The following is a 10947-nucleotide window of genomic DNA, read 5'->3' as shown; positions in this document are numbered from 1 at the left end:
TCGCAGAGGCAGGGCCGGAGGGAGGAGGCAGCGCTGCCTGCGGAGGCGGGCCAGCGATTCAAACCCTGCACCGTTACTCTGTTGGTTGCGAACAGCCTCGGACGGCGACTGAAATTCCCTGAAGATTGCGAGTTTTAAACAGCTCCAGGCTTTCCTTCCTGCCCTGAAGACGCTGAGCAGCGCTCCCCTGCTCGTTCCCAGGCAGCGGGGAGGGGAAGCGGAAAGGAAACACCCCCCAGAGCAGAATAACTGAGTTCGGTTGTCAAAGACACATGTAGGACATTGGAAACCCAAACCCTACAGTTTGGATTCCTGCTCCAGACCCTGCTCCAGCTCACCAGCAGCAGTCACAGATGCACTCGAGAGGGCTCCCAATGCTCTCACTGCTGAGGGACAAGCTGTACTCACATTGTTCTGCCTCCACTGTGTCCAGCCTCAAGCCGGAGCTGTGGGCAATCCTTCAGTGGGACCCCAGCAGAGAGAAAAAGAAGGAAAAACTATCCCCAGCCATTCACTCCAACTCCATTCACAGCTCCTTATCTTCCTTCTGCAAACATTAGTGCAAGCTTAGTGTTTGCTCACATGGACCATAATAAAAGGCAATGCCACAGACTTTTGTGCAAGCCATTGGATGCACAGGCCCACAGCCCTCCAGGCTGAAGCCTTCCCTCAGGCACACAAGAAAACCTCACCAACTGGTCATTTATGCCATTATTCCAGGATAAGGAATGGCAAATCCATCAGCAGCCATGCTCCCACAGGACACTTAGGGGATGCCCAGCAAGCCAGCAGCACTGCTTCTGCCTACCCCATGTGTTCCAGGGGATGACCCTTCCCACACAAAGCCCAGGGCCCCTGCAGGTGGGTGACGTGCAGGAATGCAGTGGCTCTGCCCCAGGACAAGGTGCCATTTGTAGTGTGATACCCCAGCAGTTGGTGCATGCGGCAGCTGAGCCCACTGCCAAATGTCAGCAGCGACAGACCAGGATGCAGTACTGGGCCCCCCAAAGCAGGACTGGTGTCTCAGCATAATGCTGCTGCTGTCCTGACGCTGCCTCTGCCACGTTTCCCTGCCTGCCCCAGTGCCAGGGAAGGCAGGACCAGCAGGGAGATGAGCAGAGAATGAGCAAAGCACTAAGGGGACAGGGGGGCAGGACCCTGGTCGGTAGCAGTGTAAGCACAGGACACCGCAGGGATGTGGTACCTCTTCCAAGCCACCACCACTGCTGAGCCAAAGGAGCACACTCACATACCAAATCTCCAATACAGGGGGATCAGCACCAGCCTCACTGGTGCTCTCTGCAGCAAAGCAGAGAGAGCAGTCGTAGCTCATGGGACAAGGCAAGGACAGGAGTGTGGAAGACCATAACACAGCAAAACTGGAGAAGCTGCACCCACATGGAGATGATGGTGTCAGGCACCACCACCCCGCAGCATCCTGCACTCAGGCCCATGGATCCACAGGACAGCAGTGGCCTAGCCCTAGCAGCAGCACACAGGCAGCACTCGTCCCGGCGCCAGCTCCAGCTGCCTCCTTCCATCTCCCCCTCACTCATTCCTCAGAGAGGTTTGGAACCACTCCCGGGCTTGGCACCAGCTGCAGCTCCTCCACCATGTCCCCTGCATTATCGGGCCGGTGCAGTGGGGATGGGGGCACTGAGGCACAGCACAAACATTGTGAGCCAGTCTCTTTTTGCCTCCTTTAAATGCCTGGGACCAGAAGACCATCTCACTTCTGTGGCACGTGCCTGGGGTCAACTTCCCTAGCAAGCATTTTACCTACAGGAGGGTGCATAAAGGAGTTAAGCCCAGATGCTGCTGACCGTGAGCACCCTCCATAAGTCACTCACCACTGCCCTGAGGGCTGCTTTGTTTCTTCCAAGGACTTGCAAATAATTCCCCTCCATGGACAGAGGCAGCTGGGATGAGTACCCGTTTTCAGATGTCCCCACTCCCCAAACACTGCTACCATCATGTTGGAGCTGCCACCCAAGGCATTGCCACTGTGGGATCGTGCAGAAGATCCTCCCAGCCATTGCCACTGCTGGCTCTCAATGCAGAGGTGCAGGCATTCCCCTTGGAGCAGGGCAGAGCTGGCTGTGGAGCCCCAGGAAGTACACAAGCGCACACACGTGTGCACAAGGCAGAGCATACCTAGATCTCCTGCCCTCAGCCTGGTTTGGTGCAGGAGACATGCTCCTTCCTTGCCATCTCTGCCAGGGATGGGATGCTCTGAAGGCAGCTTGCACCAGAGGGACTGCACAGGAAGCACATGAGGTGCAAACAGACCTCCACAGGGTGATCACCACAGATGGATGAAGATGGTTCTGTACTGCCAAAACTGGGGAAGTTCTTGGGGAAAATGAAGCTTTTACAGCTTTGACCAGAGCTGTACCAGAAAGGCACCACCAGAGGAACAGCCGCTCCAGCACCTTCCTTCATGGCTCACTCAGCAGCATTAAGTCCTTCTCCCACTTCCGCCAAAAGCAAAAAATGCCAAAGTTAATGCAAATAGAAGAAAGCTGTCTCCTTCCCAGGGCCTGCGAGACAAACCACAGAGGCATCTGCATACTTGTGTAGCTTCTTCCTATCCAGTCATCCCAGAAGCATTCCAGTAATTTTAAATCTAGGATCCTTCTTCAGCAGACCAGGATACCATCTTCTGTAAGATGTCCTGGGGACTGGATCCACTGTGAAGTGGCTGAAGCCTATACATGCCAACTGTGTATTTATGCCAAGTGATGGCAGGACACAGGTTCCATTGCTGCATTTGTCTCTTCACAACATTTCTAACATACCTGCTCCAAATGTCCATGGACATTTACAGGAAAAACAAAAGCAATTTCCATTAATTCCCTCCCTCTGTCTATAATACCTATCACTGTCACCTTCAGACTTACACGAGAACCCATCTTAAACTTGAGTTAATTTTAAAAGGCTCATTTTAAGGCAAAATCCCCACTGTACACACCAACAACTTTCCACATGGGGAGCGCCAGCACTGCCCCATCTGCTGCCCTGGAGCGGGACAGACACCAGCCAGACCCAGCACTATGACAAACATTGTGCTTTCTCCGTAACTCATGGGACAGGGCTGGTATTTTGGAGAACAGGTACAGCCTCTTCTCACAACACATCACGCCCCAGAGGATCCCATGTCACCTCCCAGAATGCCTGTGGCTGGGTGCTATTCCTGTCCCATTGATGAGCTATTGCTGTCACAGCGGTCACTCAGTGGCACCCGGCACAGTGTTAATAACAGCTAAAAGCTGGCAGATGACATCATTACAGGCAAGAGAAGCCACCAACACTGCTGGTACCAACCCTGAGGGCTGGCCCCACTTCTGCTGGGAAACATGGGGCTCCTGAAGAGGTGGAAGCAGAGGGCAGCAGCCCCCACCGGCCATTGGCATGCAGTGATTTTCCACTTGCTGTGTGCAGGCATTTCCCTGAGGTCAGGATGGGAGCAGCTGCTGCAGAGCAGGCGCTTGCTCTGCTAGCACAGAGGGAACAGAAACCCTTTTCTTTCAATAAGGCTGAATTGCCGGGTGGGTGCTGTGACACCTGTGGGTGGGTGCTGTGACACCCTGGGGGTGGGTGCTGTGACACCTGGGGGTGGGTGCTGTGACACCCTGGGGGTGGCCAGGGGGAAAGCCATGGGGAAGGTGCCCACGGGAAATGGCACCAAAGAGGCTGCAGGGAGAGTGGCTTTCCAAGGATGGGATGAACCTCTTGTGCTGGAGCAGCCCTCCCATGCTCCCAAGTACGGTATTCATGCCAGGGAGATCTGGCAACGGCACCCAAACACCAGGGCTCAGGCTGTGATGCCACCACCAAGGATGGAATTTGGTGCTGGGCTCCAGCCAAGCAGCCAATGGTCTCTGCTGGGCTTTGTGCCCTGCAATTGAAGAGGCACCAAGCACCACACAAAGCCTACTGAAGTATATGAATGTCAAAGACATTGCCCAGCCTCCTGCTGTCCCACGGCTGCCCCATGCCTGCCCCATGCCTGCCTCTCACCACTGCTTTTCTCATAAAAAATGATCCCCATGTGCATGTGTCAGTCTCCAATAGCGCATCCAGGAACATGAGATAACTCAAGATCCACGTTATCATTTTTCTTTGAGAGTCTAAACTGCTTGGGTTTGATTCTGAAAACAACACATTCAAACAGAAGTCACCATCTCTTGAAACGGGTATCTCATTCTGTCACTTGTAACAGGATTCCTGGCTTCGCTGCTCAACCAGACATTGCCAAACATCTGCCTGGCAGCATCCCTGGCTGGGAACCACACCTCTGCCACATATCCACCCTGGGAGCAGGTCAGCCCTGGAACAGGGCACTGGGAATGTTGCTGGTGATCAGCAAGAGACTCAGCTTTGACCAATGCAGGCTCAATGACAAAAGACACCCCCCAGTGTGATGAGCCTTGACACATGTACTCACACAAAGAGGCTATTTAATGATAAAGGAGAGTTATTTACAGCAGGGCAGTTGCTGCTTCTACTTTGAGGCACAGACAAGCTATGAATACACCATCAGGCTGGTGCTGTGACCAGGATGTGGGGAAATGCCCTGGCCCTTGCCTGTGGGACACCCACTGCCAATGCCTGTGGCATTCCTGTCCAGCTAATGCTTCACCTTTCAACACCAACTCCATTTTTCCCTAACCCAGATGCACACTGGACTCCCTCAGACGATCCAAGGCCCCCTTGCCTTATCCACAGCTCCAAGAAGCTCCCGTATCCTCTCCAACCCCCTCAGAGGTCCTGGCAAAGGCTGAATCAGTGCATTGGCCTCCAGAGGATGGTCTGTTTTGTAAATACCAGTGAATGTGGTTACAAGTACTGATTTGTTTGGTAAACACACACAAGACAAATAAACCTCTCAGGTAATCAGTCCCCACAGACTCACAAAGCTCCTCAATTTCACCAAACAAAGGGATGAAATCACCACAAACATTTGTCAGGGATGGGATTCCTGCTGCACAGGCAGGGCTGAGCTCTTGCAAAACCTCCAAAGCTGCTGCAGTTCTCATATCGGCATTTGAAAATGAAATACAGAATAGGCTGCATTTTACATACAAAAGAGTGGCATAACTGAATGCTCAAAGAGCAGCCTTCCCTTCCCACGGGAGTATCACTGAGCTGCAAGAGCCTGGCTGGGACACTAATCCCATGCCATGAAGGCAGGCGCCAGACCAGCACAAGGAATTGCGAGCATCTCTTATTATTAGCAAGAGCAGGGAGTCTCCTATGGCAAATGTATAGGAAAGCAAAGGGCTGTGCTATTAACAGCTGGGGCACAGCCTGACTGTCCCAGGGTGGATGGAGAGAGCCTCAAGGGCCTGTGTTCTCATAAAGCCACAGCTGGTTTAGCAGGCAGCTGCTTGGAAGCTCTTCCCCTTCATAGCAGACTCTGCTGCATGCACTGGGCAGAAAAAGCAGATCAATCCCCTCCTGCCAAAGCCAAATCCCACCCAGGAGCAGCACAGGATCATAGAATGGTTTGAGTTGGAAAGGATCTTGAGATCATCTAGCTCCAACTCTCTGCCATAGGTAGGGACAGCTCACACTAAACCATGTCACCCAAGACTCTGTCCAGCCTGGCCTTGAACACTGCCAGGCACGGAGCATCTACCACTTCTCTGGGCAGCCTGTGCCAGTGCCTCATCACCCTCATGGTAAAGAACTTCTGCCTTATATCTAATCTAAACTTCCCCTGTTTCAGTTTGAACCCATCTCTCCTTGTCCTGTCACTGCTGTCCCTGATGAAGAGTCCCTCTCCAGCAGGGGAAAGGCTGGCAACACACACATGCACATACACACAAACAGAGCTGGGAGCTGGTTGGGTGCAAGGGGCATGCTCCTCCTGATGCCCAGCTACCTGTCCTCAACAGCCAACATGCTCAGCAGCTAACAAATAAAAACAAGAAGCAAACAGAAATCACCCCAGGCAACAGACACATCTGTCTGTCAGGCTCACCCCATTAACTGCCATCTCATAGACTGCATTTGACCTGCTCATGTATTTCTGCACACAGTTCTAGTGACAACTGTTGTCTGGAGGAGATCCCAACCCTAATTCTGGCCTAGACTTGGGATTAATTAACAAGACAGACAAATCTCCATCAGGTGCAGTGCTCTGCTCCCTGCAAGCAAGGGCAGGTCTTTGCAAGTTTAACCCTGCAAGACAAATGCACACACAGCCTCCTCTCACTTGCACAGGGTTAGACAATTCACATACCAAGTTCTCCACACCCGCATTCAGAGGCAAACCCTGTCCAGCACAGCTTCTCTCTGCTCATGGGAGCCAGGAGTCAAATTCCCTGATGGTTTCAAGCATCTGGGTGTGCATCCCTGGAATACAGGTGGGAGCATGAAGGTGACAGTACCCAAAGGCAAGCCAGCCTGTGCACACTTTGTCTTACAGGGCTCCACTGTCACTCTCCATCACTCTGGGGTCTCTGGAGGGTTGCTATCACAAGACAAGGGCTGTGCCTGACCCACCACCTGGCCAAGCAAAGCTTGCTGAGGTGCAGAGGACCACAATGCAAAGCCTGCCAGCCAGAGACACAGAAGAGCCCAAGAGAAGTTGTCCTAAAGAGCCCAGGTTTGCTTCAGCAGCTGCAATTAAACCCCACCAGATCTGGGCTGATCCTGCAAGCATCCCAGCAGCAAAACTGAGAGTGTCCCAGTGCAGGAGGCAGTCAGGTCAGACAAGCACTAAGTAGGGCAGTGGCACCAGGATGATGCTCTTCCCATTCCGGAGTATCATAGAAGACATTTAAAACAAACCAGCACCAGGCACAGCTTCTCTTGGGACCCTTTCAGTCAAAATCACTGCCACAACGATGGCCTTTCTTTAGGCTATTGACTGCATAAGGAGAGACACTTCTTGCTCCGGGACAGCAAATGCCTGTCCCCGGCCCACAGGCACTGCAGCCCCAGGAGTGCTTCCAGGGCTGTAGGGAAGCCACACATGCTGCTGCAACCCTTTGGGGGTGCCAGGAAAACCCAGGCAGCTTCAGAAAACCCTTTGTGCCAACCCTTGCCCACACAAAAGCATTATTATTTGACAGCAAATTCTTTCCTTCCCCCAACCCCCTACAGTCGCAGGGGCTGCCAGGCTGGTCCTGGCAACAGCATCCTGCCCTCAGCCCATGCTGAAGGGTGAGCTGGAGTGATGTGTTCCCTGCTCCAAAGTGAATCAACATGGAGAAAAGTAAAGGAAGCAAAGATTAAACAAGCAGGATCTATGATAGCTCAAGGACTGAGCTGGCCATGCCACTCCAGGCAGGAAGTATAGAGCCTACATGGTTGCCTGCCATTCTGCCAGCCAGGGAGAGGACTCCAGGGGCCGCAGCAACATGGACTTGCTTCTTGGGTCCAAACTCACCCACTTGGAAACATCAGAACCCGAACTTTCGTAGTGTACAAGTCCCCTAGAGCACAACATCAGAACAAAAGCACTTGTCCTTCCTGTCCAAATTACAAAGGTGCCTGAGGTGGTTGAGCCTGAGCCTACTTCTAGGAGGCAGCAACCTCTGCCCCATCTCTGCACTCTCCAGGTCCCCATCCCAGTGCCTGTTTCCCCAGGACACATCAGGCTGCCCTCACACTGACTGCAGGGCTGTGCTGTCTCAGGCTTCTGTTGTGGCTGCTGTGAAGAATCCAGAAGCCCTGAGAAAGAGAAGCAGTAACCCCATCCCAGCTCTTAGCTGTGTCTTTTTTGCTAAGGGAGGACTGAATTATAGGGAGAGGCAAGTTTTAAATCAGTGCATGGTATAAATAATTGCACCATCTGTTTATGATCCTGAGACAGCAAAACAGATGCCAGAATAAGACTTGAGAAGAACCAGAAAACACAATCCAAGTAAAAAACAGAAGTTCCTGGAGAGCTCTGGTACTTGCCCTCTTCCTTTTCCTTATAGAAACCAATGAGCTCATCACAGACTTCTCCTGCCTTGCATCAGGCAGCATCAGCAACAGGGGGAGAAGCACAGAGTACATGTGTGGCCTTAAGAGCCTGTGTGGGCTTAAGCAGCTTATAGGGACCCCTGGGACCATGCAAGAGACCAAACCCTTGTGCCACTCAGGTGGAGGAGCAGCAGCTTTAGGTCAGGATCTGTTAATTTTAAATCTAACTTTAAATCTAATTACCTTGCAGATTTCCCTCTGAAGCACCTGTCTTGCTTAAGCAAAGAATGGAGCAGGGCACATACATACATACATATACTTATTTCAGTGGCTCTCTGCTCCTCTCATCCACCCCACAAGGTGACAGCAGAGCAATGCAGTGACTCTCACATCTGTCAACATTGGCAACTCCACACGTGCGAGCTTCAGTGATGTTACCTGCCACTGAGATCGCCACCCTGCTCTGTGCAGCATGTCCCGTCCAGCTCCTCCTGCTCCTGCAAAGGGCTCTGGGCATAGGGAGCACCTCAAAGAGCCAAACCTATGTGAGGGTTTAGCAGCCTCCAGCTTCACTTCCAGCTCCTGTATTCTGTCAGGAAAGTCAAAGGTCAGGAATCACGGGTTCTCTGTACCAACAGCCAACAGGTTTGCTGGTGAGTTACTCCTTGAATTCACTGGGAAAGCTCTTCCTACGACTGTTACCTGCACTGTTCTCTTGCCCTAACATACAAGCCAGCACACAGAATATTAGCTTTAAAAGATTAGCTGGGGGAGGGGGGAGAGTTCAAGCTTTATCCAGATAGTGTCTCTCAAACAGAACAAACCCAACCACCTTTCATTTCTGGGCCATGAATTTGCATTTCAGAACATTTGGACCCATTAGATGAGAAGAAAAAACCACCAAACCACACCAAAACAAAGAAACCGAGGGCAACATTGAGATTATCTGATTGAAGAGTCTGATTAACAAATGGGATTTGTGACTTTAAATTACTCACAATTCTTAAAGTTCACATTAAAGGGCAAAGTAATTTGTAGTAATTCTGAGAAAAGGTTAATTTTGACCAACAATAAGGACATACAGAATTTCCAGAAAATAAACCCAGATCACACAGCAAACACACTGCTGTGGCCAATGGCAAAGTCAGTATTTTTCAGACTTCATTACTAGTCAGTCTGCACTTGTGTTTAAGCTACGCTCTTCTTTTTGCTAAGTGTCCTCCCCCTGGCACCAATGTCAGGACAGAGCAGGCAGGCTGTGGAAGAGGAGGAGGAAGCCACAGCCCATCTGCTCAATAAACATCAGCAATGGACAATGTGCAAACTGCTGATGAGCCAGGGTGGTCACTCTCCAATTCTTCCAGGTGCAACCATTTTGCTTCAAGAGGAAGCTGAACAGATTACAAAACACCCCTCCTGCAAGAAGGTCAAGCTTTTTGGCTCTTCTGAGCCCCTTGATAACATCTCTTTTACTAATGTGCAAGGTAAACTACTTCGGTTACATCAGCACCACACCAAAAACAAGACTATGGTAAAATTTGCTATGCACTCATGTAAGACCAATTTTAAAATGCTAAGCATCTAATAAGCTCTGACTCTGCACAAACCTTAACACTTGTTCAGTATCCCATCCATCAATAACCTGGGCAAATGTAAGACAAACTGCATATCACTGAGGAATTGCTCTGTGATACGCAGGAGCGTAAGAGGATGCTTCAGTGTAAATGCATTAATTGCCTAATATATAGAAATAATCCAGAAGGTTTTAGTGATTTCCTATCACAGTTCTAAATGGACTTACTCCCTTGTTGAAAGTAATCTTGCTTAAAATCGCAGAAGTGCTCCAGAAGAGGCAGACCATGTGGAGCCCCCACAGCAGGAGCAGGCCAGGCACAGTGACCTGAGCCTCCTTGCACACTGGTGGTGGCTGAGGTCGGGTGCTCAGAGCTCACCCCTCCAGGATCCTTGCCTTCTCTGAACAGGACCCGGAAAACGAGCTGCTGCAGCCCAGATCTTCGGTGGGGCAGGAGAAAACAAGGGGGCAAAGAGACAAAGCCAAACTGTAAGGGACTGTGGGGTCGTGCGCCCTCTGGTGACAGGGACGTTTTGACCTTCTCCAACAGAAGAAGCGAGGACCGTGGAGCAGATGATCCCTGTGTCTGCTGCCATCAGCCCTAGCTCAGGCTCCCCAGCCGGGCTGCCAGGCTGCTGCTGGGGAGTCTCTGCCGGTACACTGCAGGAGCAAGGATATAATGTGAATTCCATTAGCGGTCGGGGATGGTTTCTAATTGCCATTCATTGATCAGGCCACCTTCCTACCAAGCCAGTGCCACCCCTTTAGCCATGCCTTATGTAGTCACCTTGTATTTGAATCACACCAAGCCCAGTAAGCACCACCTGAGCAGACTTGTGTTGATGAAGTGGTTAAGGAAACCAGAGAGGGCTTCCCACATAAACACCAATCTCAGGGTAAACAAGCACAGCTGCTCATTCCTCCTAGCAAAGCCTATGACCAGATGGGACTACAGGCAAAACTAAAACATGAGCAAACTGATGATTTGGCTCAGCTTTGATGAGTTCTGGCATGTGCCCTACTATGGGCCGGGGCCTGGTGAGGCTTTCCCCATGCACAGCTTGGTAATGTAATTACAAGGGTATGGTAATTACCCAGGGCATGGGTAACAAGTGTGGTCTCACCCTTGCAGAATCTTTCTGCACTTGGTCATCTCTGTCATGGATCTGTTAACAAGAAATTCACGGTTGTTTATTATCCTTACAGAACTCAGGAGTGCTGTTCCCCTACAGCAACTGCTCAGCATACCCACACCAAATCCTTGCTCCAGTCCTTGCACCAAGAAAACATCAGCATGACTGGCTAGAACATGTGAGCAGCACTGACATGTGTCTGTAATAGCAGTGATGCTCTTCTAGCAGAGGGGGGGAAAATGATTTGTACCTCACCGTGGTGCTCCCACCACCATCTATTATCTCAGAGATGCAGACACACAAATCAGATGTTTAAAGCAT

The sequence above is a fragment of the Melopsittacus undulatus genome, chromosome 6 (genome assembly GCF_012275295.1).
Source record: "Melopsittacus undulatus isolate bMelUnd1 chromosome 6, bMelUnd1.mat.Z, whole genome shotgun sequence".
Lineage (NCBI taxonomy): Eukaryota > Metazoa > Chordata > Aves > Psittaciformes > Psittaculidae > Melopsittacus > Melopsittacus undulatus.
Note: the sequence above shows the minus strand (reverse complement) of the source record.